This window comes from Narcine bancroftii, chromosome 11 (assembly GCF_036971445.1).
Source record: "Narcine bancroftii isolate sNarBan1 chromosome 11, sNarBan1.hap1, whole genome shotgun sequence".
Classification (NCBI taxonomy): domain Eukaryota; kingdom Metazoa; phylum Chordata; class Chondrichthyes; order Torpediniformes; family Narcinidae; genus Narcine; species Narcine bancroftii.
The window spans coordinates 82678703-82705538 of record NC_091479.1 but is presented as its reverse complement, the minus strand read 5'-3'; the positions used below and the strand labels follow the sequence as shown (position 1 = coordinate 82705538).

At 38.6% G+C, this 26836-nt stretch overlaps 1 protein-coding gene across 5 annotated transcripts in view; it reads left to right on the top strand.

The window, feature by feature from the left end:
* Nucleotides 1-16: 16 nt before the first annotated feature.
* Nucleotides 17-26836, top strand: part of dusp16 (dual specificity phosphatase 16) — a 65770-nt gene continuing 38950 nt past the window's right edge. For 2 of the 5 annotated variants that reach the window (XM_069903746.1, XM_069903741.1), the window contains exon 1: nt 19547-19895. The gene's annotated coding sequence lies outside the window, so the exon portion shown is untranslated. The other 3 variants (XM_069903742.1, XM_069903745.1, XM_069903743.1) reach the window with 3 other exon arrangements.

Below are 26836 nucleotides of genomic sequence, written 5' to 3'. Positions count from 1 at the left end.
GTGTCATCACCCGAAGACGGAAGACGTCATCAAGACTCGCCGCCCAATCCTGCTCTTCGCCTTCTCTGCCTGACGTTCATTGTGATCTGATGTCGAAGTTCAAGGTTTATTTTTTATTGTCATGTGAACAAAGCAGGAAATGTAATATTACACGAAATTCCCTTTAGTCCACTGCAGTGGTTCTCAACCTTTTTCTTTCCACTCACAGACCACTTTAAGTAAACCCGATGACAAAGTGATTACTGAGGTGGTATGAGTTGGGGGGGGGGGGGGGGGGGAATGGTTGCGACCCCTGCTCTAGACCCAATGGTTACTGAAATATTTTGCTTGAGAAAAATTGTCATTGGCCCTTTTCCTTCAGAGTTATGAAACCGTCCACATAAGGTATGATTAGGAAGCCCTCTCGTATCCCGGTTCTGATACCTGGTATTGTGGTGCGCTGCCCATCAGAGGCAAACACACAAAACCAAAAGACTGCACAACAGGCTTTATTCGACGTAAACTTCCACAGACTCAGATGTGAGGAGAGCTGCTGTAAACTCTTGAGAATGTCTTCGAAGGGCCGGCTCAGGCTAATATCCTGGAGGGTGATTGACACCCGACTGGGTGGAGCTTGGTCTATTCAGGTCGGTTGATTGACAACCGGCTAGGTGTTGTTTTGTCCCCATGCTCTCCTGCAGGTACAGAGGTTGCCCCCTGCAGTAGGCCAGTGGTCTACCACCACAGGTATTCTTTGGCTTGGCTTCGCGGACGAAGATTTATGGAGGGGTAAAAGTCCACATCAGCTGCAGGCTCGTTTGTGGCTGACAAGTCCGATGCAGGACAGGCAGACACGGTTGCAGCGGTTGCAGGGGAAAATTGGTTGGTTGGGGTTGGGTGTTGGGTTTTTCCTCCTTTGTCTTTTGTCAGTGAGGTGGGCTCTGCGGTCTTCTTCAAAGGAGGTTGCTGCCCGCCGAACTGTGAAGCGCCAAGATGCACGGTTTGAGGCGATATCAGCCCACTGGCGGTGGTCAATGTGGCAGGCACCAAGCGATTTCTTTAGGCAGTCCTTGTACCTCTTCTTTGGTGCACCTCTGACTCATGGCCAGTGGAGAGCTCGCCATATAACACGATCTTGGGGAGGCGATGGTCCTCCATTCTGGAGACGTGACCTACCCAGCGCAGTTGGATCTTCAACAGCATGGATTCGATGCTGTCGGCCTCAGCCATCTCGAGTACTTCGATGTTAGGGATGAAGTCGCTCCAATAAATGTTGAGGATGGAGCGGATACTGTGTGGTCTACCACCACAGGTATACTTTCAGCAAATCTCCCCAGCCTGGTGTAAGTCCTGTGACCGCAGTGCCAGCAGCCTGCATCACACTTGGGTACCTCGCCTCGAGTGGCCAACAGCCTGACACCTGTGGGTTCTTCAGCCTCAGAGCCTCTCACCGGTCTGCTGTGAAAATCACTGTCCCGTTGGTCATCTCCTCTGCTTCCTTTTTCTGGTCTGCAACCCCTTGTTGCCCTTGCATATCATAGATGCCGCCATCTTGGGCCAGACCGGGTGGTCATGGGATTTTAAAATAAATCACCGTTGGCTCCTTTGGCAGGCCATTTAAGGCCTGTACAGAGCTGACAACAGTTGGACAGGGCAGTTGGACTCTGCACCAGTGGCAGGGCTGCCATTGTTTTTAATTCTGAGTCCTGGTGGGGGAGAATTCCATGGATGAGACCAGATTGTATCAGAGTCTGATGACGATGTTGTGGCCATTGTTGCCAATGATTGCAATTTACGATTCATCTCCAACTCATCTGATGGAGGAGTGTTTTCCAAAATGAATCCTACTCACATTATTTTGGATTGTTCACTAATGCCTAAAGAACATTTATAAGATGTTAACTTCACTTTTTGCATTTGTTTTGAGGTTTAAGAGGCCATGAATCCTCAATTGCTATCCTACTTGGTGACTCCTCTAAATACTTTCCACCGTCTTTCTGATCAAATGCAAGTGAAATTTGACATTACGCACTCAAGCTATAAATAAGAATATTGCATCAAAACATAAAAACGGCCAATGCTGGAAGAAATCCGAATTAAAAATACAAAATGCTGGAAACACTCAGCGACTGAGGCAACACGTGGAAAGAAACCAAGGTAACGTTTTAGATCTGTCCTTTCTTCAGGAAGATATTATTACTATTACCAAGATATCTATGTGCATTTTCAATTCTGGGCATCACTGGCTAAGAATGCCCATTCCAAATTGTCCTCTGGGCTTACATGGGACAATCTATCTCTGAACTCATCACTTCCAGTCACCTCCCTTCCACGGCCTCCAATCTTACTGTTTACCAACCTTGCACTGAGAGTTATATCATCAGTATCCAAAAGAACTGCTGGAATGTATCTGTTCATTAGTTCTTTAGAGAATGCTGAATGTGATTTTAAGTTCATTAACATGATTGACTCTTAGTTGCATCTTCAATTCTTGGGCAATTAGAGGTTGACAATAAATGCCACTGCCTCATGGATGCAGTTGGCAGAGTCATGTCTTTTCTCTTCATCTGCCTGGACAATATCATGGTAGCAAGCAAGACTCTTGAGGGGCACATCTCACATCTTCGCCAGCTTTTCTACCAACTTGCTGAGTTTGGCCTCACCATCAACCCAGCAAAGTGCCAGTTCGGCCTCAAGGAAATCAGCTTCTTGGGGCACAGAATCACCAAGGACAGCACCACTTCTTTACTTGACAAGGAGAAGGCTACACGATAGTTTGCCAGACCGACAACTCTGAAGGGGATGCAAGAATTCATGGTCATGGTGAATTTCTACAAGAGGTTCATCCCTGCCCTCGAGCACCCACTCTTTGTGTTAATGTCAAACTCCAAGAGAGTACTCGAGTGGACTGACGAGGAGCAGGCCACTTTCCAGAAGACCAAGGAGCTCCTGGCTGCCACCGTGATGCTTGTCCACCCACGCATAGTTGTGCCCACAGCCCTCACTGTACACCTCTGACTCTATGGCTCAATATGACAAAAACACTATTTACAAATTTGCTAATTAGCACTCCCTTAGTAGTGAGCTGTATAAAAAGGAACAATATGTCAACATACAGGAGGGAGATTGAAAACATGGCTGAATGCTGTACTAACAGCATCCTCTCACTCAAAGTCATTAAAACCAAGAAGATGATTGTAGACTTTAGGAAGGGAAAACCAAAGGTATATGATCCAGTCATTATTGGGGTCAGAGGTAGAGAGGGTGAGCAAATTTAAATTCCTGGAATCATCGAGGTCCTTTCATCGACCCAACATACTAATGCCATCATGAAGAAAGCAGAATTTTGTGGAGATTCGGTATGACGTTGGAAACCTTGGCAAACTTCAACAGATCTGTAGTGGAAAGTGTGCTGACTGGTTGCATCTCAGTCTACTATTGGTGCATCAATGCCTCTGAGTGGAATGACCTGAGAAAGGTAATGGAGCCAGACCAGTACATCACAGGTAAAACTCTCCCCACCTTCAAGAAAATCTACATGCAGTGCTGCTGTCAGAGAACAGCAGGAACAATCAAGTATCTGCACCACACAGGACATGCTCTGTTCCCCCTACTGCCATCAGGAAAGAGATTTTGGTGCCACAAAACCTCCAGGTTCAGAAACAGTTGTAACCCTCCTCCATCAGACTCTTTTCCAATAGACTCAACAAGAGACTCATTTCAGGTCTCTTATTTTGCACATTATTTATTACTGATATATTTTTAATGTATTGCACAGTCAGTTTGTTTACATTTAATTCTTTGCTTACATTTCTCTCTTTTGTATATGAGTACAGTTTACAGTTACCAAGTAGTAGAAATTCTATCTGGTCTGCAGGAAAAAAGAATCTCAGGGTTGTATGTGTTGTCATGTATGAAATCTAACAGTAAATTTGAATTTTTGAACTTTCAACCTAATTCCTTTGCTGTTGTTGGTTCTAAACCATGAGAGACCTTATGCATACACATTTTCTATCAACTATGTGAGCATTATCTGGAAGGACAGCAGTAATTCAGGAAGATCACTTACTGGCAGTTTCTCAAATGCACCAAGGGTTAGACAATAAAAGCTGATCTTGCCATTGATGGTGGCAACTGAAAAATAAATTTTTACTGAAAGAGAAGAGCAATCCCTATGGGAGAATGTAATGAGGAAATACTTATTTTCTAACCCCAACCACAATAAAACAAATGTTAGTAATCAAATTTTAATAATAGAAAATGATGGAAGTTGCAGAAATGGTGATAATGGACAAAATGAGTAAACATTCTCAACCTGACACTAGTTTTGTCAGCTTTATAAATGGTCACAGTTATTCAATCATTCAACTCATCTAACAGAATGGTTTCTTTTTGTGATAGTACAGATTCTATCACCAATGTGTGTTTGTACAGATTGTAGAGTAGGGTGACTGTGATTGGCTGAGAGCGTAACCACGCCTACTGGCAGGTCTTAAAGGATTGCTCCTAGCCAGACCAGATCATTCTGGACTGGTTGACCAACATGTGATATGCTTCAGTCTTCTAGTTTGGATCAACAAGTCTTTGGTTCTTTCGACACGCTCTACACCTTTATAATTTTGAACTGGTTAAGATTGCTTTTAAAGCTGCGTCTTAGTAATTTTCTATAATCATATGAAACACTGATGTACTAATAATGAACTAAATTGCTTCCAGACTAATAGCCCTCTCTTATTTATTACTCTACATTGTTTTATAAAACTGATTTTTTTAATTAATCAGTCAATAAACAACAATGTATTTTAAATGTCTTTTTATTAAAAATAGAGGGGCTTGAGCCTTTCCTATTGCGAACTGGTGGGTTTTGCTGCAGAATTGTATTACAGACTCCAATTCTTTATCTACACCAGAATACTGGGCATTTCCTACAGCTCTTCATTCCATAGCTTTTCATTCCTTCATGTTTCTTTCTTTAATTGCCCTAACAATTTTTATGTCGCTTTGTTTATGTTCTTAGTTCCCCATCATACACATTTTCTATCATCTATGTGGCTATATCTCAAGCTTATTCACATGAAAACCCGAGCATCATCCTTTGTCCTATCCATCCCTCTTCTACCCACTGCTGAATATTTCCCTCATTTTCTATGTTCATTCATTTTCCTATCTGTTGTGTTCATTTATGAGGTATATTCTCATACTAGATAGGGATATCAATTTTTTTTTAAATTATCCCCATTTGTAATTGCCATTGATAAGGTGATCATGTGCCACCTATCCTGAAGTACTGGACTTCTAGTGGTAGGGAAGTTCCAGAACTTAGCTTTAAAGTTGTTGAAGAAATAACAGCCAAATTTTGAAGTCAGGATGTAGGGAATCTTGTTGATGCCATTTCAGTTTCCCCGAAGTGTGAGGAAGTGTAAGTTTAATGTGGTGATTAGAGTACCAATCAAGCAGACTGCCTTGTTTTTTGTGAGTTTTGGAATTGTGCTTTTCAGGGTGAATGGAGTGTGTTCTATAAGACCCCTGTAGATAATGGAAATGCTTTGAAAAATAAGAATGTTAATCGTTCCCTTGCCTCAGAAGTACTCTTCAGATTTCAGATTTATTGTAATGCAAAAAAACTGTACACAGCATACACATGTAAACAAATAAATTTTATAAACTGTGCAATACAGAGAGAAAAAAAAAAATGCAAAAGTAAGAGTCTTTAAATGTCCCTGATTGAGTTTGTTGTTGAGGAGTCTGGTGGTAGAGGGGTAGCATCCGTTCCTGAACCTGATGGTGCGAGACTTGCGGCACCTATGCCTCCTTGCACCTATACGATGAAATATGTGTGGTCCAGATAAGCTTGTTTTCAACAGATAAGGAGGATTTGAAATAGCAGTGCTGATATATGTTCAGAGGATGTGGAAAACTATATTGGTGAAGATTTTAATTGGTTAATCCTATAAAGAAATTATTATTATTTGTGGGACAGACTGATTTATTGTCTGAAAATTCATTTATATTGGAAAATGTGCAGTCATCAACAAACATCCTTATTTCTGTCTTTATAATGAAGGGATCATTGATGAATGAAATGAAGAGAGTGGGCCTAGTGTATTGCTCTGAGAAAATTTGTTCTGAGGTGAAAATAGTCATCAATGGCCTTAGTCACCTTACAATATACTAGTGATTATCTAGCCTGCTGAGAGCTTTGTCTTTAATTTCCACACTTATATTGTCGAACACCACTCTTGTCCCACCTGTGGTATTCAACTCTCTTGTTCATTCAGGAAAGCTCAAATTTTGTTATTATCTTGTGATTGCTGAATATAATCTCAAGATTTCTCAGTGTCTCTTAGACTTCTTGGAATCAGAACCAAATTATTTGCACAAATTAACAGTTTTAAATGAATTCAAATACATTTATTATGTGGCACAAAAGTCACTTTATCAAAAAATATAAATTTGTAAAAGCACATTTTCCTGTAAGTACAGCCATATTTCCTTACAAATGAAAACCAAATTTATGTTTTACATCCAAGGATGTTCAAAATATGGGTTTGGGTAGAGGGATGGAAGAGTGGGAAGGGTTGGGAAGACCAAATTATACAGTACTATCATTACTGCAAGGGCTTAAGGCATTTGAGCAGATCGTAAAAATAATCAGTTTCACAAATGAAAAACAAAGCAAATAGCAGTATAATGTACTGTTATTCACAGCATGTACTTTCATTTGTAAATTTGGCATGTGAACAAAAGACTATTATTATGGCTTCGCCGATGACAGAGGTAGAGGATCAGTGGGCAGGTCATTTGAAATTCATGAAATGCTTACAGCATCATATGTGCCTAGTTTTGATTTTATTTAGCCGCACGTTTTTATTCTATGAAAGAATCTAGGTTGTTTTCACAAAGTATTGCTCATTCTCAAAGGGCAAGTAAATCAATTCATGGTCTCACAAATATCTTGTTACATTCAGTTCTTCTTTAGCCCACATCAAGAAATATGCCTTGTAAACAAGAAATATGCCTTGTTTTGCATACCTTTTGTTTGCTAACACTTGCTTTAGTCTTAATATTGCAGACATTAATTGTTCTAGAATATTACAAATATTTATGGCGTGTTTAGAGAGTACTTATATGTCCATTCTGGATGGTAATTTTCAACATCTTTGCAAGAATATTTATAGAAAGTTTGAGGAAAAAGATTAATAAAATGCAGAACATTAATATTGGGTTAACAATGTGAAGAAAAATCTCAGATAAGGGATAATCATTGATTTTATTTTAGAGGGAATATGAGGCATGTTCAGATTGTAAGATCATGAAGATATTTTACTGGTGCGAAAGAAACTACAGAAAGGAAATAGCTAAACATAAGATAACTATCTAGAAAAAAAATTATGAAAACTATTTTCAGACATACAGAAGATTAAAATTTCATACTGATGGAAGCAGCAGTTTGGGTGGATTCAGGCAATGTTCAATGGTTGAGGTAGCCAGTGTAGTTAAAGAGTGTGTATGTAATTAGAAGTTCATCTCAAAGTAAAATCCCAAATTAAAAAATTACCAGTTTGGGTTATCGTCAGATACCAAAGAGAAGAAAGAAACTTGTGGCCAGAAATGGAGTTGGGGCTTTGATTTTACTAATATTTCTCCCAAAAAAATCTGGGCATTCAATACAGCTTGTAGATGAAAAATGTGGCTGTTACAAGCCCAAAAGACCACAAAATCCAGCAGCAATAGATATTCACCATGACAAATGGTTACTTAAACAAAAGTCATTTAATATTTATCTTTAAACATGAAAACAGAATCAAACTTTAACTTATCTTTATTTACTTAACTAAACTCAACTTAACCCCCTTTTAATTCTAAGCACACGTGTATATAAATAACCATAACCTTATAACCGTTTACAGCACTGAAAAAAATGTGTGTGTAAATTTAAGAAAAGTTCTTTGGTTCTTTGGTTCAATCTCACTTCTCATTTTTCCAGGGTCTCTGGTTGCAGGTAATTCTTATACTGTGCACAGAATTTAACCAGTTCACCAGGCTTTGGTGCTTGAAAGGTAAATGTTTACCGCTCAGGAAGGTTCTTTGGAGGTTTGCAGAGAGAGATTTGTTGTTCCATGATTTCCACAACTGAGGTACCATCATTAGTCACCTCAATGTCTTGCTGGTGAAACTTGCTCCATCAGGGTTCTACAGATGATAACCTCTTTCTTTCAGGCTACTACAGAGTTCCTTTCTGTTCCCCTTATTCAAAGAGAAACATCAGACAGATAGCACTTCCAGCCATCCGCCGCTCTGCAGCTTTCAGTTTCAGTTCCAACAAGCTTTTCCTGCTTGCTTCAGCTGTGACTCTTCAGTCTCTCTCTCTCTCTCTCTCTTCATCTTCCAACTGCTAGAAAACCCATGTGACTCTCTCTTGCAAACCCCCCCCCCCTCCCTTCTCCAGCAAACAATAAGAGTTAGTCTTTTGCTCCCATCTGTTGTCTGTGCACTTTGCAGAAAGGTCAGAAGCCTTGTAAAAATGTTCAACCCAGATGACCTGTCTCCAGTTCATTCATTTGATGACATCATTTCAATTAGCAGCTACTTGTGAAATGTGCATAGCATTCTCCATAGTTTCTGTAAAGTCCACTGAATATGAATTCTTCAGTATTTCAAATAAGATCTGTTTTAAAATGTGTGTATGTATGTAACCTACTCTAATTTTACCAATTATCTCCCATTATCTCTAAATATATATTCCATTACAGTGGCAAATTAGAAATTTGAAACTGTGAAGGAATTATAATTATTTTTTTTTAAATCCTCTTACAATTCCTACAATTAGAAATCCTTATGGCTAATGGTTTTATATTCTGTGTGATCATGATAAGGAGATTTTGAGGTTTGCGTCAACAGGTGATGCAGGAAATTTAAAATATGCTGGAAACACATTAAATTTTAATAATGCTGGAAGCATTAAAAGTTGAGCAACATCTGTGGAGAAAAATAAAAGGACAATATTTGAAAGTAATGATCTGATATAATTAATCAACTTCAGCAATTAACTGTCTCCCTCTCCACAAATGCTGCTTGTCCTCTGTTATAACAACAGTATGCATCTGTATTTCATTTATATCATCTAATTGTTGGGTTTATTCTGAATTAGAGCCTCATTTCATAGGGCAGTACTTTGTTGCAGGGGTTTTCCTGATTCTTAACAATGGTGCAATCACAAAGAAGGCTTGCCAATGGTGGTGTTTGAGGTGGTTCAGTGTGTCTCTCGTAAACTTCTACTGGTGTATCTGTGGGCAACCCGAGCTTCAGATCCAAACCTCCAATGTGATCAGAAAGCCCTCAGTCTCTGAGGCCCATCGGGACCCCTTCTTGCCTTCAGGACCCTCTCGAATCCCAAGACCGAAATCGAGTTCCCATGAGCCAGTCTCCAGCAGCTCACAGCTTGTGTGAGTTATTTGACCAGGTCACCAACAGCCATGGTCAACTTCCTTTCCATTTTGGCATTCCATTGAGTCTATTCTCTTTGTAACTCTGATCCACACTTCATTCACCACTAAGAACACAAGTCCTCGGGGTCCACAAAATACATCGTATGTAGCAACCTTCCTGGTGGTGATACTGTCCCTCTTAGACCTCCGAACGTTTTGGTGAAGATACACCCATCTAATACAGGTAATGTGCATCCTCTCACTGTGTTGCAGGTGATTGATAAAGTTCATACTATAGGTAGTCATTGCTACAAAATATGAACCTTACTGCTGTTTGATTGCATTAATTTGATCAAAAATTGACTAAAATTCTACCCTGCTTAGAATGAAAGACTACAGAGCCACACATCAAAGGATGCTGAACGTAGTCATTGTCTTTTACAAACAAGATTAATCTAAGGGCATACTTTATCTGAATACTACAGTTCATCTGCAAAGTTTCAACAGTATAGGAACTTTTCAAGGCACTGATACATCCAGAGCGCTGCCTCATCAAAGCAACCTTTCTCCGACAATTGATAAACGTGTTAAATTGGGTTAGAATGCATAACCTTAAAAGGAATAAACTTATGGATAGGAGGGACATCATGTAGAGAGGTATTGGGTCAATCAGTTGTTACAACATGATTCTTTTATTTATTTTTTAAGAAGTTGCTCACAGGCATACCATTGGCAACGAGCAAATTACAGATCAATTAGATGCGGAAACACCAGGGTGAGTTGTGTTTGGAATCAGAGTTAAAACTAATTATATGTACAATTTGGTTATGAATGGAAATTAGATTAGTAAGTTTGCATGCGACTTGAAAATTAATGATGGTGTTACTAGTGAGCATAGACGGATGACTTTTAATCCCAAGAAGAATAACGAACCCCTTTGGAAGAACTAGTAAGGCACACATGACAAACTCTGGCCCGCAAGATCATTTCAAAAATGTATTAGAGGTGGCCCACTGGCCGCCGCGCCAGTATAGCGCATGCACAGCTAATACTATAAATCCCAGAATGCATTGGCGTCAGCCCGCTAATCGCCCCCACCTCCTCTGTTTACGTTGCAGGGTCTCACCGTGGACTCTGGTTTTGGGGCCTGGCCGGTGTCATCAGGGGAAGCCAAAGCCGCTTCCCAGCGCCCGGAACCGGAAGCCTCGGGCCTGACCTCGCCAGGACCGTTGCCCACTCCCCCTCCCTGCTGCAGGCCGACCCGCGACTCACGGTGACGGGGCCGCTAATCCGCCGAGATTCCCCCGCACTGTCGTGTCCCCCCGCCCGCCCCCCCCCCCCCACCGCAGTGCGGCCTGGCCGGTGTCAGGGGAAGCCAAGGCCACTTCCCAGCGCCCGGAACCGGAGGCCTCGTGCCTGACCTCACCAGGACCGTTGACCACTCCCCCTCCCTGCCGCAGGCCGACCCGCGACTCACGGTAACGGGGCCGCTGATCCGCCGAGATGCCGCCCTGCAGCGAGAGCCGATGCCCCCGCACTGTCGTTGTCCAACCCGATCGCCCGCAAACCCCGCCCTCCCGCACACAGGCCTGAGTAAGTATTATGAACTTTAATCTCAGGATAAAACTATCTTTCAATAGTTTCATGTCACAGTGATAAATATATTCCTGGTTAAAAATGGTCCTGCACCTGGATACAAGCTCATTAGGCATAAAACTTGAAAAGTGTGTAAATCAAAGGATATCAGTACCAATGGAAAAAGGGCATGGCAAATAACCCTGCTAGAGTTCATGCCCACAATCAGTCACCCATTTGATTGTTTCAGGAATCATGTTATTCTCCCACATTCTCAATAGCCCTCAGATTTTACTATTCGACAGCACACTAGCAACATTTGACAAATCCTCTATAGAGAAATATTATTTATTGAATATTTTATTTCTCATTTGTTAATGCTTCTGGAAAGAGTTTATCCAAAACTATTATTAAACATTTATTTTAATAAGAAAAAGTTTAACATTACATATGTTGAAAGAAGAGAAAACATGCAGATGTTGTTGAAAATTTTCAATAAATATTTAGTTCGGCCCTTGACTTAGTTCAAGTTTTTAATTTTGGCCCTCCGTGAATTTGAGTTTGACACCCCTGTAGTAAGGATTAGACATAAACAATGAATGGTGGTGTCCAAGGAGCTTTGGGGAACAGAGGAACTTTGGTCTTTAGGTCCAAGGAACCCAGAAGGTGGCAGCACAGATTGATAAGGTGGTGAAGGTGTCGTATGAAATACCTGACCATTAGTTGGGGCATCAAATACAAGAGCAGGAGGTTATGGTACATCTTTATAAATCATTGGTTAGGCCACAGCTGGAGTATCACGTGTAGTTATTTGGCCACAAAATAAGAAGGTTAATCTTGCATTGGAGAGGGCGCAGAAGAAATTCATCTGGATGTTGTCTGGGATGAATATTTTATTTTTGAGGGGAGACTGGGGTCACTTTTTAAAAATTCCCTTGGAGCTGATGAAGCTCAGAGGGAACTTAGTTACTTCTAAATAAGCCCTGAAAGTGATCTCTGAGAAAATAAAAATAAATATTTGCCACAAGTGATTCTGAAAAAGGTGGATACTTTAAAAATAACACCCATTTTTACTTTGTAACTAGGTGGGTACACATTCTTATAAAGTTATTTGAAATAGCTTTTGTGAAAAATTAGCCAATTGAATGTAAAATTACATAATAATGAGGTTAAGTCACTGAAGAATGTAGTCTGCAAAACTTACAAGAGAGACCAATGGTTCTCATCCTTTTTCTTTCCACTCACATACCACTTTAAGTAATCCCTATGCCATTGGTCTGATTGTTTAAGGTGGTATGTGACTAGGAAGGTTGAGAATCTCTGCTCAAGACCCAATTGTTACTGAAATATTTTGCTTGAGAAAAATTGTCATTGGCCCATTTGCTTTGGAGTTATGAAACCATGCTCATAACGAATCAATTAGGTACGGTTAAAATAGTGGTTTTCAAACATTTTCTTTCCATTCACATACTACCTTAAGCAATCCCTTACTAATCACAGAGCACCTATGGCTTAGGGAATACTTAAGGTGGTATATGAGTGGAAAGAAAAAGGTTGAGACCCGCTAGGATAACAACATTTCAATAAATCTCCAACGATAACTAATTTCTGCCATCTCAGCAACACGACATGTAATTAACAATAATGAATGATCTGACAGAATCCTACTCTTATACTCAGCCTGTCCAACTTGACCCTGCAAATGTGCTGATAACAGAAAAAAATCTATTCTTGAAAATTAATCATGACGTGCAGAATAAAATGAAAAATCCTTTTCAGTCAGATTCATCTGTCTCCATATTTCCACTAAATTTAAATCACTCATCAACTCAGTTATTCTTTTTGCCATTTTGGTTTTCTTCACAATTTTTGGAGATGTATCCAACAATGGATCCAAACAACAACTAAAGTCCCCTCCTACTATAATATTCTCATTTGATTGATTCAAATACAGAAATGCATCAGTAATAAATTCTACATCATCTTCATTCGGTGCGTACAAATTCATCAAAGTCCAAGCCTCTGCAAATAGTTTACAGTTAACCTTTAAAACCCTACCTGCATTAGCAGAAAAAGATTCTAAAGTGAAAGGGACCTTTTTAATATATCAAAATTGCTACTCCTCGAGCCTTGGAATTAAAAGAAGATGCAATCAAATGTCCAATCCTGTTTCAACTTCAAATGTTCTTTCTCCGTCAAATGAGTCTTGTAAAAATGCGATGTCCACCTTCATCTTTTTAATGTAGTGCAACACACGTTTCCTTTTTATCGGATGATTAATCCCTTTAACATTAAATGTCATGAAATTTAATTTACTCATTCCCTTCTGAATGGCACCCAACACAACAAACACTTGCACAAAGTATAAGCTCAAAAAAAACCCTTAAACTACCAATATAGAAAATAAAATTTTAAAAACCCTGTATATATAAAAAAACACTTAGGTGGTACCTCCTCTATTATCCGGGTGTGGTCAAAACCACCAGTGGCAGATGACTTTGAAAGATGCAGAGTAATCCACTCCACCAATAACAAAACAAAAAAAAACTTTTCCATGTTTAAACAATCATTCCACAGCTTCCATGGCACCAGCAACTTGACTATCATCTCCAATCTCAATCAATTTCTGCTCCTCCACCTTCTTCCTTCTATTTCCATTCCCATTCTTCTTTGGAGATCCCTGTGATTTTGATTGTTTCTGCAACTCAGAACTATGTGAATGATTTGGTAAAAAGTTAGCAAATGTCAAAGCTTCACTCTCATCCTCAAAAAACTGAGCCTGAAAATGACCATAAAACACTTTCAACACCGCTGGGTATCTAAAAGCAAATCTGTAACCCTTCTTCCATAACACCGCCTTTGCTGGGTTAAATTCTTTAAGTCTCCTTATAACATCCTGTCTCAAATCAGCATGAAAAAAAACACCTTAAACATCGAATAAGAACCATTCATGGAGGTTGGTCTGGGAAAGGTTTTCGCCGTATCGCCCTATGCGCTCTATCCAATTCTAACCCTTCCGGAAACACATCTTTTCCCAACATCTCAGGTATCCGTTTCCAAAAAAACTTCACCAGATCCGTCCCTTCTATATCCTCCGGCAGTCTTAATATCTGAACGTTGTTACTATGATTCTGGTTCTTCAATGAATTGGTTTTCATCAAAGATTCTCACTTTTGCACATCCCAGCCCATGATCCAATGTTCCACATAGTCCATCCTGTCTGTCTATCTTTAACACCTTGTCATTGCCCGCTTAATTTCTTTAAATTCGTCTTGCGCCGTATCCACTGCTTGCAGACATTTAATTACATCTTTTTTAATTGCAGACACTTCTTCATAGATATTAGCCATTTTCCCTCTCAATTCAGTCAGTTGGGTCTTATTGTCCCTAAATCCCTGCGTAACCTGTGCAGCCATATCGTCCTACGCATAAAATCTTCAGACAAAGATAATATAGTATCTCCTTCCACAGTTTTAAAAGTCTAAAAGAGGAGATGCCTTTAAAAGGGGAGATTTTAACAAGATAGTTTTTAAACAAAAAATGATTTGAAAACATCACACAAATGACTTCAAATAAAAATAGATGATGAAAAATCCCAGCGGGTCAGGCAGCATCTATGGAGAATTCAGAACTTCAGTTGACTAGAGATCCACTCATGGTTGTTGCTCACCTGTCTTCAAAGCCTTTCTTGCCTAAAGCAGATTTCCAGATATGATCTTCATTTTGGAAATGATCTTCTAAATGATCCACAGGTAAACCCTGCCTCAAAAATATTCACAATCTTTTGAATGTTTCTAATATTTCCAATCTTCATAGGTATTTAATAACTATTAAAATACAATTATCTTTTTCAAGTGTTATCAATAAGTTGTTAAAACTAATATTCAATCACTTATAAACAATGGAAAACAATTAAATAATTCAAATCAATCAAATTAAATTTTAAAATTGCAATTTAATTATTTTGACTTTATCTGAGTCCAATAGTGGGTGCACAGGTCAATCAGTCATGTTAAAATTTGGGATTTCTGCCTTTGCTAAGTAGCTCGTAACAGATTTGTGCTAATATTAATCTTTAGGTATATTTCTTAGTAAGGAACTTTGTGGGCTGGAAATAACAGGAACACATGACAGAGATGCAGAATCACACGCATAGAGAACCCTTTGAGATGGCAGCTGGCAAATATCGGAGACCATTTGTCTCCAAATTCGTTGTTCAGTGGAAGCAGAAAACAACCATAAAAATTAGAATTGAATGGTTCGTTGAAAACTCAATTCACTGATATAAGGACTTTTAGTCAAACAAGAGGCCATTTGCTTGTTTATATATGTTTTTGGAATTGAAACTGAAAGAAAGCAGTAAACAGAAAAAGTCATTTGCTTTTAAATTATAAATTTGAAGTGGTTTTGAAGACACTTCAGTGACAGCAATGATGTCAAGTCATGTGATTAAAGACATTTGAAAAGCTGCATTTTAAGTATTGAACCAATTTCAACTGAGGTCAGAAATGCAGTAACAATTCTTGTGTTCTCCTTGTGAACAGGAGGGACACTCAAGCAGTGGCTTTCAACTGTCTCTTATACAGAGAGAGGACAGTTCTGCTGTGTCCAGTGTAACTGGTCATTTTTTGAATGAAAGAAAGCAAACTTAATCTTGCATTTGAAACAGAACCTTTTTAAAATGGTTACTTCTTTCATTCCTTGTGGAATCATCGTGGAAGAAAACATAAGTTCTGAAACCTCCATGCAAGAGAAATAAATAATTTGTATGAAGAAACAATTATCTGAAAACATCTCGACAAGAATGTTGTGTTTTGGGAAGTCTGAGGCCTCACACATACTCCATAATTACTTTTGAGCAACAATTTAAAGAATCTAAGTTTCAACACAAAATTGACTGAACTTTAAAAATTGATTCTTTTTGTTGTAGTGCCTAAACTGCAATAGTTTTGGACCTGGCCCACCGACCACCCCCCCCCCTCCCCCCACACGCACACATACACACTTGCGCATAGTGGGATTAAGTTAGAGTTAAGTAAGAAGTGTTATATTATTAATAAAAATTATTGTTCTGAATATATCATTTTCTTGGTGAATTTCTATTGCTGCTGGTCTGATATGTAACAGATCTCAACTTCTACCCAGCAACATAAATAGAAGTAAGGATTGCCGATTTTTAAACAGAAGATCTAAGCCAAATTTTGAGAAGAGCAAAATTGATTTCTTGGGAAGTAAAAAAAAAAACTAACGATCTGATTGTGTACATAAATCCAGAAACAAGAATTGTGTTCCTCTTTGTGCCAAGGTTGCAAAATGTAGTATAGCTCACATTCTGACAGTGGAGTTAATTTTACCATTTGGTGTTGACTTCTGTACTGAAATGTACATAACACAGAGAAAAATCTGCAAAATTTCACAGGAAATAAACTGGAAAGAGCAGTCATCTTCAGTCAGTGATAATTTTGTTTTACAAGCAGCAGATGAATCAACATTTATTGGCTTGCACTATCTCGCTGTTTCTTTGAGACATGCAAGTACTCTTTATGGGGAATGGCTCCTGCTGTTGAACTATCTGTTGCACTTAACAACTCCTGAATGATCCTCTGTAATTTTAACACCCAATGAAATTGGACCAACACTACAGTCAAAGAATCATATCAAAAAAGACAGTTGTCAATTGGAACTACTGATTGCTGAATAGAAAGGTGTATTCAACTAAAAATATGGTGGATAAATTTTACTAAACTCTTTACCATATTATGCTTGCCTGATTTTCCCATTTAAATATATGTAGGAGAAAAATCAACAACTATTCTCGAAAAGTATAATGGAGCAACACACAATATGCTGGAGGAACTCAGTGGCCAAAACATTGACTATTACCTTCCATGGATGCATTTCATCCAGCATTTTGTGCTGCTCCAGCTTTTCAGCATCTACAGTCTTTCTTGTTAGCTTTCAAAAATATAATCTCATCTGGGATAACAATTCTGTAGGAGTTGTTTATTTGGCTGAAAATCTGAATCTATGCTTAATGGACATTGGCACAATTGCTTCAATAAAACAAACATATTTGCTGTATTTAAAACAGTCTCTATATAACAAATCTGATTTAAGTTTTAAAAAAATGTAATTGTATGTGTTCAGAAACATATTGTGAAAAAGTTCTAGTAGCCAAAAAGCACTGAAGAGACGAATCAGTAATGAACTAAGTTCATACATAAGATCCTACAATTACTTCCCATCTGAGAAGTCAAGGGCAAAAAAAAGATCTCTTTGGAATTGAGTTGTATTACCCTGCAGACTGTAGTGTGAATTTTGGGATCAAAATAATTATCGTTTTATAAATTAGCCTTTATAAATCAAAATATCGAGTATAGGATTTGGGATGTTATGTTGAAGATGTTTAAGTCATTGGTGAGGCCAAATTTGGAATATTGTGTGCAGTTCTGGGCACCCAACTACAGAAAGGATATCGATAAGATTGAAAGAGTGCAGAGAAAATTTACTAGGATGTTACTAGCTCTTCAGGAGTTGAGCTATAGGGAAAGATTAAACAGGTTAGGACTTTATTCCTTGGACTGAAGAAGAATGAGGGGAGATTTAATAGAGGTTTACAAGATCATGAGAGGTATAGACAAAGAGGATGCAAATAGGCTTTTTCCACAGATTGGGGAGATAAATACAAGAGGTCATAGTTTTAAGATGAAAGGGGAAAGGTTTAGGGGAGCATTAGGGGGAACTCCTTCGCTCAGAGAATGGTGGGAGCGTGGAATGAGCTGCCATCTGATGAGGTGAATGCAGGCTCGATCATGTGTTTTAAGAATAAATTGGATAGGTACATGGATGGGAGATGTCTGGAGGGTTATGGAATGGGAGCAGGTCAATGGGACTAGGGAGATGATGGTCGGCACAGACTAGAGGGGCAGAATAGCCTGTTTTTTGAGCTGTAGCATTCTATGGTTCTATTGTTTTTTCTTAAACTAGTCATGTTGTTATAAATGGCCATTGATCCTTACAAATGAGTCCTGCTGAAAGAAGGTTAGTAATTGCTGCTTTAAAGCTATCTTTTGTTTCTTGACCCATTAAACTCCTTTTTTGCTATGTACCTTTAAATAATTTTATCAGGTAATTGCTTTGTTTGTTTTGAAAAATTCCAACCCTGAGAGCAAACTAGGTTCAGAAATAGGATTGAAGAGATTCTTAAAACGAAACACTGAAAATGTTTGCCAAAAGACCCTCAGTCAAAAAACCCTAACCCTAAAACAGATGATTAATTTTTGCATTATTTGCCAATAATCATACTGGATATCTCATTCCCATGTTGTCATGTCTGTCCATGGCCTTGTACTTTCCACCAAGACCACCCATAAATTGGAGGAGCAACCCCTAATTTTCCATCTGGGCGCTCTCTAACCGGATGACATTAACATCGACCTCCCGATTGTGCTAGCCTACTCCCTGTTCTCCCTCCCTTCCCTTTTTCTTTGTTTTATTTCCACCCCTTTCCCTCTCCATTCACAGAACCATCTCTCCTCCCTTGCTTGCTGGTGTGCCCTCCCTCCCTTATCCACCTATTACCTCCTGCCTGTGGGATTATCCTCCTCCCCTGCCCTTCCCCCTCACCATTTTCTTTGGGTGCCTGCCTACATTTTATCGTACCTTGATGAAGGTCCCAAGCCCAAAACATTGGTTATGAATCTTTATCTTTGCGACATAAAGTACATTGTGTTTGTACTTCACTCCAATGTGTCTGCAGACTTTCGTGTTTTATTCTCCCCCCCCCCCCTATAATCATACTGGATATCTATTAAGCATAATTTAAACAGGAAAAGTGTGACAGTTCTGTCTTTAAATACTGCATTTCAGAAAATTTTAAATAGCATTTCAGTCTGTCAGTGCACTGCTTTCCTATTTCAAGATAGCCTATTTTTCAACCTTCTGTGGATATTTCTTCTTTAGTATAAAATATGTGTACCTTTTTAATACAATAGACGAGAGACGATCCTTTCAACTATTACAATCATATCAACGTAATGAAGGTCAAACAAGACTGAGTTTTGCCCCAGGAGTCAAAAGACACAGTTCCTAATCTACAATATTGCTGTCTTTTAGCATGAATACACAATTTTATCCAAGATAAATGTCAAGAAGTATGACATCCCAGGAGCTTCGAAATGAAATTTGGCACTCCTTGCCATTATGTTTTTCATGTAACTCAATAATCTGCCACTGTGATTAATAAAGCAAAGCTCTCGTCACCTTGGACATTGAACCCAACACAATTTCGAAACCCCTCGTCCTAACCTCCAAGGATCTAATTTCTCTCGTTATCACAATAATACTATGTCCATTTACGAACGAGAATCACATTAACTCGCAAGAAGGAAAAGGCGAGGGGAGGGAACGAAAGGTTTAAAAAAAGGCTCCTTGGAATCTAGCCCAGACAGCCGGGTAATTTGAATACGGTGCATGGTCTTTCAGCGTTGTTCCCCGAAATCCTGCCCCGTTGGAAGATGGCAAGAAGTGGAGGAGCAGGGGGAGACCGCAGAAGGTAATGGGAGGATAGTCTGGTCACAAGGACCTCATCGTGGTTACGGTATAGGGCTGGAAGATGGGAAGGCGAGTGAATGGCTGGCCTTCACCCAGCCTCTCTGCTAAGTGCTTGTCAGTGGGATTGGTCTGAAATGACGCCATCCTTTTATTTTTAAACCAATGACCTCATCATCCCTGCTGCAAGTTTTACTGAAACAGAAACAAAAAAAACCCTTCCTCCTATGAATTTTTTAGTTTAGAAAGATCAACTTTGCTTTTCCGCCTCTCGTGTCATGTTAAAATTACGAGCGGGTTGTCAGCGCTGAGGACATCGGACGTGGAGACTTGGAAGGAGGTCGGAGCCTCGAGTTTGTTGAAGTAAGTTCCCCCAGAACTTTGGGGGGTGGGGGGGGGGATCATCTGTGGCCCTGCAGTTGTCCCCTCACGTGCTGGGGGTGGAAGAAAAAGTTGGAGGCGACTTGCTCATTGCGATAGCGTCAAATTTGTTTGATTTTTACAAAAACGACTCAGAAAATGTAGTTAACTCTCTTAATTATGCCACTAGGTAAAAGGTCCCGCCGCCTTCTGAGGTTCAAGCTGACTGCTGAAAGGCCCAGGGAAGGACAATGTATATTAGCCACAAAAACTTTTTTAAAATAGAGATTTCACCAAACTTGAGTTTAATTCTAACGTGGCCACGTTATTTACCCCCTCTCTGGAGAGCTTTTTAGGTGCTTTCCAATTTATTAAAATGCTGCAGCCGTCCAAATAATGAATTCAGTTAAATTTTAATTGGATTAATAGTAAAAAAAATACTGCATACAGTACAAATAAACTTGTCTGGAGCCCTGTTGGATTTGCCTCTATTTAGTACAGTATTATGATTTGTTCTATCTAGAGCAATTTGTCATTGAAAACTTAAGAATTACATATACATTGTATTAACTGCGTTTATGCTGTGTGATAATCCTCTAACTAACCTATTCGTCGGATCAGATTTCAGGAACGCAATTCAAGTTTGGACAGAGGCTGCATTTGATTTTGCCATAGCAAAAAAATCTTTTAAAAATTGATGGAAGTGAATGGAAAAGGATTCAGTGTAAAATTTACTGGGATCTTCTCATCTTTAATAGAAACTGAATACCTTTTTGTTCATCTGAAATTGTAAGCAAAATAACAACTTAATTACTTATAACTACAGTTTGTTTTTAGTTTACAATAGCAAAAACAACATGTTTCCATATTGAGTGCACAATGTCGAGGTATTTCAGAGATATGACAAGAAGAAATACAAAACGAAAGAATGAGAAACTAGAAACTTACTTCAAACATGGAGGAAATAGATGAAAGATTTAAGGACTGAATTGTGGGTTGAACACATTAAAAATAAGGGAGATTGGAGCCAAATGAAAAAAAAAGGTATTTGGCTGCATGTACCTGATTCCATTCTATTTGCCATCTGAAATTTATAAGTTGTCAAGATACTTATAATAAATAGGTGTATGCATTATATCTAAAAAGCCTGAAGACTCGGTGACTTTTGGGTTGGTGTGGATTTTTAACAGCACTTCATGTCCATGAGCTGTTTAAAAGTGGAATTTTGATGTTGCTAGAGTGATTTTATGAAATTTAATGAACACTACTGGATCATTAGGAAGGAAAAGATGAACTTTGAAAGTAATAAATATAAAAAAGGATACTAAAAGCTTTTCTAAGTACTGTATATTAAGAGTAAAAAAGAGACAAGACCAGATATAGGACCAATAGGAAATGATGCTGGAGAAATTATAATGGGAGTGAAGGAGATGGCAGAGGAACTGATATTTTGCATCAATCTTCACTGTGGAAGACGTAAAGGTAAAAGTTTCATTATTGTAATTTATTACTACATTTAGAATGTAACATACATGAAATCTTTAACTTTTGTCTACTGTCAGGCAGACAGAGAATCATCACTTTGTCTAACACCCCTCACAGAAACCTGGAGCACCTGGGGTTGCTAGGCAGTCTCCCCTCCAAGTATAGACCAGTCCTTTGCCTGCTTAGTTTCTGAGATCAGACAATCCCAGGCGTATTCAGACTATTAGAAATGTACTGGACTTTCAAGGGTGACAGGGAAGAGAGGTGAGTATTCACGATCACCAAGTACTTGGGAAGCTGAATGGTCTAAGGGTAGATAAGTCTTACGGACCAGATGGAATGCACCCTTGATTTCTTAAAGAAGTCGCTATAGAGATTGTGGAGGCATTGATAATGATCTTCCAAGAATCAATAGATTCTGGCATGGTTCCGGGGGACTGGAAATTTGCTATTTAAAAAGAGAGAGAGAAAAGCAGCAGAAAAGAAATTATAGACCTGTTAGCCTATCATCGGTGGTTGAGAAGTTGTTGGAATCTAATGACAAGGATGAGGTTACAGAGAACCTGGAGGTGCATCACAAGATAGGCCAAAGTCAGCATGGTTTTCTGAAGAGAATATCTTGCCTGACAAACCTACTGCAATTTTTTTTTGAGGAAACCACAAGCAGGCGAGACAAAGGAGATGCAGTGGATGGTGTATGTTTGTACTTCCATAAGGCCTTTGGCAAGGAGCTGCACATGATGTTGCTTCACAAAATGAGACCCTATGGAATCACTGGAAAGATACAAGCATGGGTAGAACATTGGCAGGAATAAAGAGATCCTATCCTGGATGGCTACCGGTTACCAGTGGTGTTCCACATGAGTCTATGTTTGAGGCCACTTTTTTAAATGTTGTACATTAATGATTTGGATTGTGGAATAAATAGCATTGTGGCCATGTTTACAGATTATACAAAGATTGGTGGAGGGGCAAGTAGTGAGGAGGAAATGGTGAGGGTACAGAGAGAGAGTTGGATAGATTGGGAGAACGGGCAGTGAAGTGGACAATGAATAACAATGCTGGAAAGTGGATTGGCATGCCTTTTGTTAGAAGGAAGAAAGGGCAGACTATTATTTGGATGGGGAGATAATTCAGAATTGGGAGGTGTAAAGGGACTTGGGAATCCTCATGCAAAATACCCTAAAAGTTAATCGCTAGGTTGAATCGGGGGTAAAGAAAGCAATACAATGTTTGTACTCGTATCTAGAGGAATGGGATACAAGAACAGGGATGTAATATTGAAGCTTTACAAGGCACAGGTGAGGCCTCACTTGGAGTAAAGGGTACAGTTTTAGGTTTCTTATCTTAAGAAAAGATGGCCTGGTATTGGAGAGGGTACAGAGAAGATTCACAAGAATGATTCCTGGAATTCCAGGATTAGCATGTGAGGAATGTTTGACAGCTCGTGGTTTGTACTCTTCAGAGTTCAGAATAACGAGGGGAGTCCTGGAATATTGAAGGGTCTGATCAGCCTATATATCGCAAAGTTGTTTCCCATGGTAGGGCAGTCTAGGATGAGAGGGCACAACTTGAGGATTGAAGGGCACCCATTTAAAACAGAGATGTGGAGGAATTTCTTCTTTAGCCAGAGAGTGGTGCACCTCTTAAATTTGCCACCATGTGTGGCTGTGGTGGCCAAGTCATTTGTTGTATTTAAGGCAGACATTGATAACTATCTGATTTGTCAGGTCATCACATGTTACAGGGACAAGGCAGGGGAGTGGGACTGCATGGGAGAATGGATCAGCTCAGGATGGAATGGTGGAGCAGACTCGAGGGGCCAAGTGGCCTGTTTGTGCTCCTATATCTTTTGGTCTTGTAATCTGTTTTGGTGATGTTGGTTGAAGGATAAATATTGATCAATGCAAGGTGTGTGGCTTTTTGAGCTAGTGTGGTGGGATATTTTGTATCCACCTGCAAAAGTAAAAACTGTTCTCAGTTTAACAGCATTTCCAAAATATTGCCTGCCAACTATGGTATACTCAGTAATACAAAATCATAGAAACCAGGTTGAGGATTGGTATCATATTGGACAATAGCACTGATCTTACAATTACAGTATAAAGAACAGGAGAAGGGAAAGGCTGTTGATCAACTGTAAAGTCAGAGTCTGATAGTGTTTTATAAAACCAAACAGGTGAAAGTACAGGTAAAACAATTTGATAACAGCTATAACTGATAACATAATGCAAATAAACTTCTGTTATTCATGACTTATTTTAAAATAGTTTTGTTATTTTAACTTTCATTTTGTTGTACGGGCCCATAAGATGGTATGAAATTATTTTTTAAAAAAAAGAAAATCTTGCATTTTTTTAGATGGAGCATTTTTAAATATTGAAATGCATTGAACTATTGTGTTTTTCATCTTTCATATTGCCTTCTTAAACTTCAGGGTATTAATTTGGGATTTGATGGTTAAATAATAAAATGGATGAATCTTCTGTTAATGTGTGACTATTAAAAGCTTTGTATTAATCAGTTCAGTCGTGAAGCTGTGGTGACCTGCACAACCTTCATAAGCTGCCTGCTCTGAGCATGTGCTCATTAATGTTTACCAAGATCTAATTTTATATGTACTAAACTTAAATGCAAGTAATAAAAGAGTGACGATGTACAAAGATCTTTTGGAGCATAATTAAACATTTGATATGATACAAAGTAGTTTAGGTTTAATGCTATAGATTCAAGCATTAAATAGGAAGTGAAATGTGCATTGATGAAACAGTTGTATAAAAGCAATTGTAATCTAATCAAATTTTCAGTGCTGTATCTTCTTTGAAGTTGCAATGCTGTTATGGTCTATACATTTTGCATACTATTAAAGGCAACTTCAGTTGATTTATAGCCTTAAAAGATTAACATTTATTTCTGAATATCATTTAACAAGTCATTTTGTGGACATGAGGTGCATTTTGGATCTATGCAGATAACATATTTTATAAATGAATTCACCATCAATACATTTCTCAAAGTGATAGGAGGGAATGTTGAGCAGTGTTTGGGGTTATTGAAAGCATATTAAAGGAGATTTATAAAATCTTTTACAAATGACAAAGAATCCCACAAAGTAGTCATATGGATGATGGTGTGAAACATGGTTATTTTGAAAGATGTTCTTTCACACTAGGGCAAAAAAAATATGAAGCAAAAAATTAATTGTTAGAGGGACAGGGGATTTGAAAAGGGCATCTTCCAATTGATTCTTGGAGCTATTAATACTGTTCCACAAAATTCAATGGCAAATGCTTGGTAGCTCATGTAGAACTGCTGATACTTGCTGTACAGTATAACTGTCAACAGTTTATGTATTCTATGCATATATGTGCAATTGAACCCCCCCCCCCCCCCCCAGCCCCCATTCTGGCACCATTGCTGAACTCCACAAGGAGTTGCATTCACTATGATGGTGCAACTGCCCAGTACATGTGCCTGTTGGACTTGCCTAGGAACAACACACATTTGAATGGAATGAACATCTTGCAAGTTGTCAAGGAAACACTTTAGTTTTTTTGTATTTATTTAATTGTTATTTAAGTATTCATATTAAAAAAAAATTTATTGTAATTTTACATAATTTAAAAAATGTTTTTGAATTGTACTGAATTAATTAATATTCAGTTTGGCAAATTTAGGAGTCTGCTCAATTGGAGATGTGGTTTAACTGTCTATTAAAATGTTGTTCAGCTGCTTTTTGAGTGGTGACTGTTCTGGCCCACTCATGTGATGGCATTAGGGCCAGTGGTTCTCCACCTTTTTTTATCCACTCACATACTACTTTAAGTAATCCCTTACTAATCACAGAGCACCTATGCCATAGGTCTCAGGCAACGCAAGGCCTGCTACACACTTGGAGCTCAGTATTGAGGATATTGCTGGCAAATTCAGACTTGTCTGTGAGGGCTCCCACTGGCAAAGTATTCAAGACCTGCAAATTTGAGAATTAATTGTTTTCCTGGCCAGTATATATCCTTTGTTAATTATTTGGAAAAATAGCTACTGCATTTCCCAGGATAACACCAGTAACTTTATTTCAGAAGTATTTAATGAACATGAAAGGACCTAAGGTAGGAATACAGTAATATTCAGTAAATTCAATTATTTCTTTTTTTTCCTTTGTTGGTCATGACATTATTATAGATTATCTGATATTTTGGAAGGTTGTGTGGGTAAATTTGTAAATTAATCATTTGAGAAAGTTATGAAAGCATAGGCGAGTGTTCTACCTGCGGAAGAATTGTAGAGGTCTGCATTTTAAAGGAGGGGAGGCAAGTTGGTTTTGCAAGTAAGAAATTGTGGGTTTTCAAGTATAGTTTAGGTCAAATCTAACTGAATGCCTAAGTAGCACTTTCTGTGTTCAGCCTGAGTGAGCAGCAGGAAAGGTTGGTCAGGTCAAAAGTGGAGCTCCATTTCTACTTATTGATGTTAAACCAGTGGAGTGAAAAGAATATTCAGTCGATTTGATATTGTGCTTGCAAGACTTGTTGCTCTTTTCCAGTGGTTGTGTGTATTTAATTACTACCCATGACAATAAGATACACCATGAATTTTCATATGAGCATATTCAAATATACTTTGGAACAGATTCAAATGTTTTTTTTTTAAAAACACAAATATTAAGAGAAGCCTGTTGACTGTTGAGATTCTTTAAATTAATTTAATTATGGACAATAGTTTATCGAACTTTACAAGATAATTTTTCTTTCCAAACTGTTCTACTGAGAAGGTCAATTGAACAGTTAAATTTAAAAAAACCCTAGACTATTAAAACACCTTTCATGCTTTTTACAGTATACATAAACATGAAGTACATTTCAAAAATCATCCCTTCAATGCATATAAATAGAACATTTCATTAAAAATCATAAGCTTGTGTTGCTCATTCATAGAAATGTTTAATTCTGTTGTCCCTTAATGGTTTGCAAGAGAAACCTTTTGGCAGCTGAACCATCTAATCGTCCACATTTGATGTATCTCTGAAATTTGAGTCGTTTCCAATCCAGAGAGCTCAAAATGTGTTTTATGAAATGTAAACCAAAAACTTCCAAAGGCCTTTGATGTCGTCATCATATTAAATGTAATTACAGCAATCAAATTTTATATTGTACTGCAATCAAATTTTATATTGTACTGCAATCAAATTTATATTGTCAGGTCAAATTTTAGAAAACATTTTCCTTGATAAGAAATGTTTGTGCTTGCTTGGTTATTGGTAAATGAGATAGACAACAGACTCGCCAAGGCAAATAGCGCCTTTGGAAGACTACACAAAAGAGTCTGGAAAAACAACCAACTGAAAAACCTCACAAAGATAAGCGTATACAGAGCCGTTGTCATACCCACACTCCTGTTCAGCTCCGAATCATGGGTCCTCTACCGGCATCACCTACGGCTCCTAGAACGCTTCCACCAGCGTT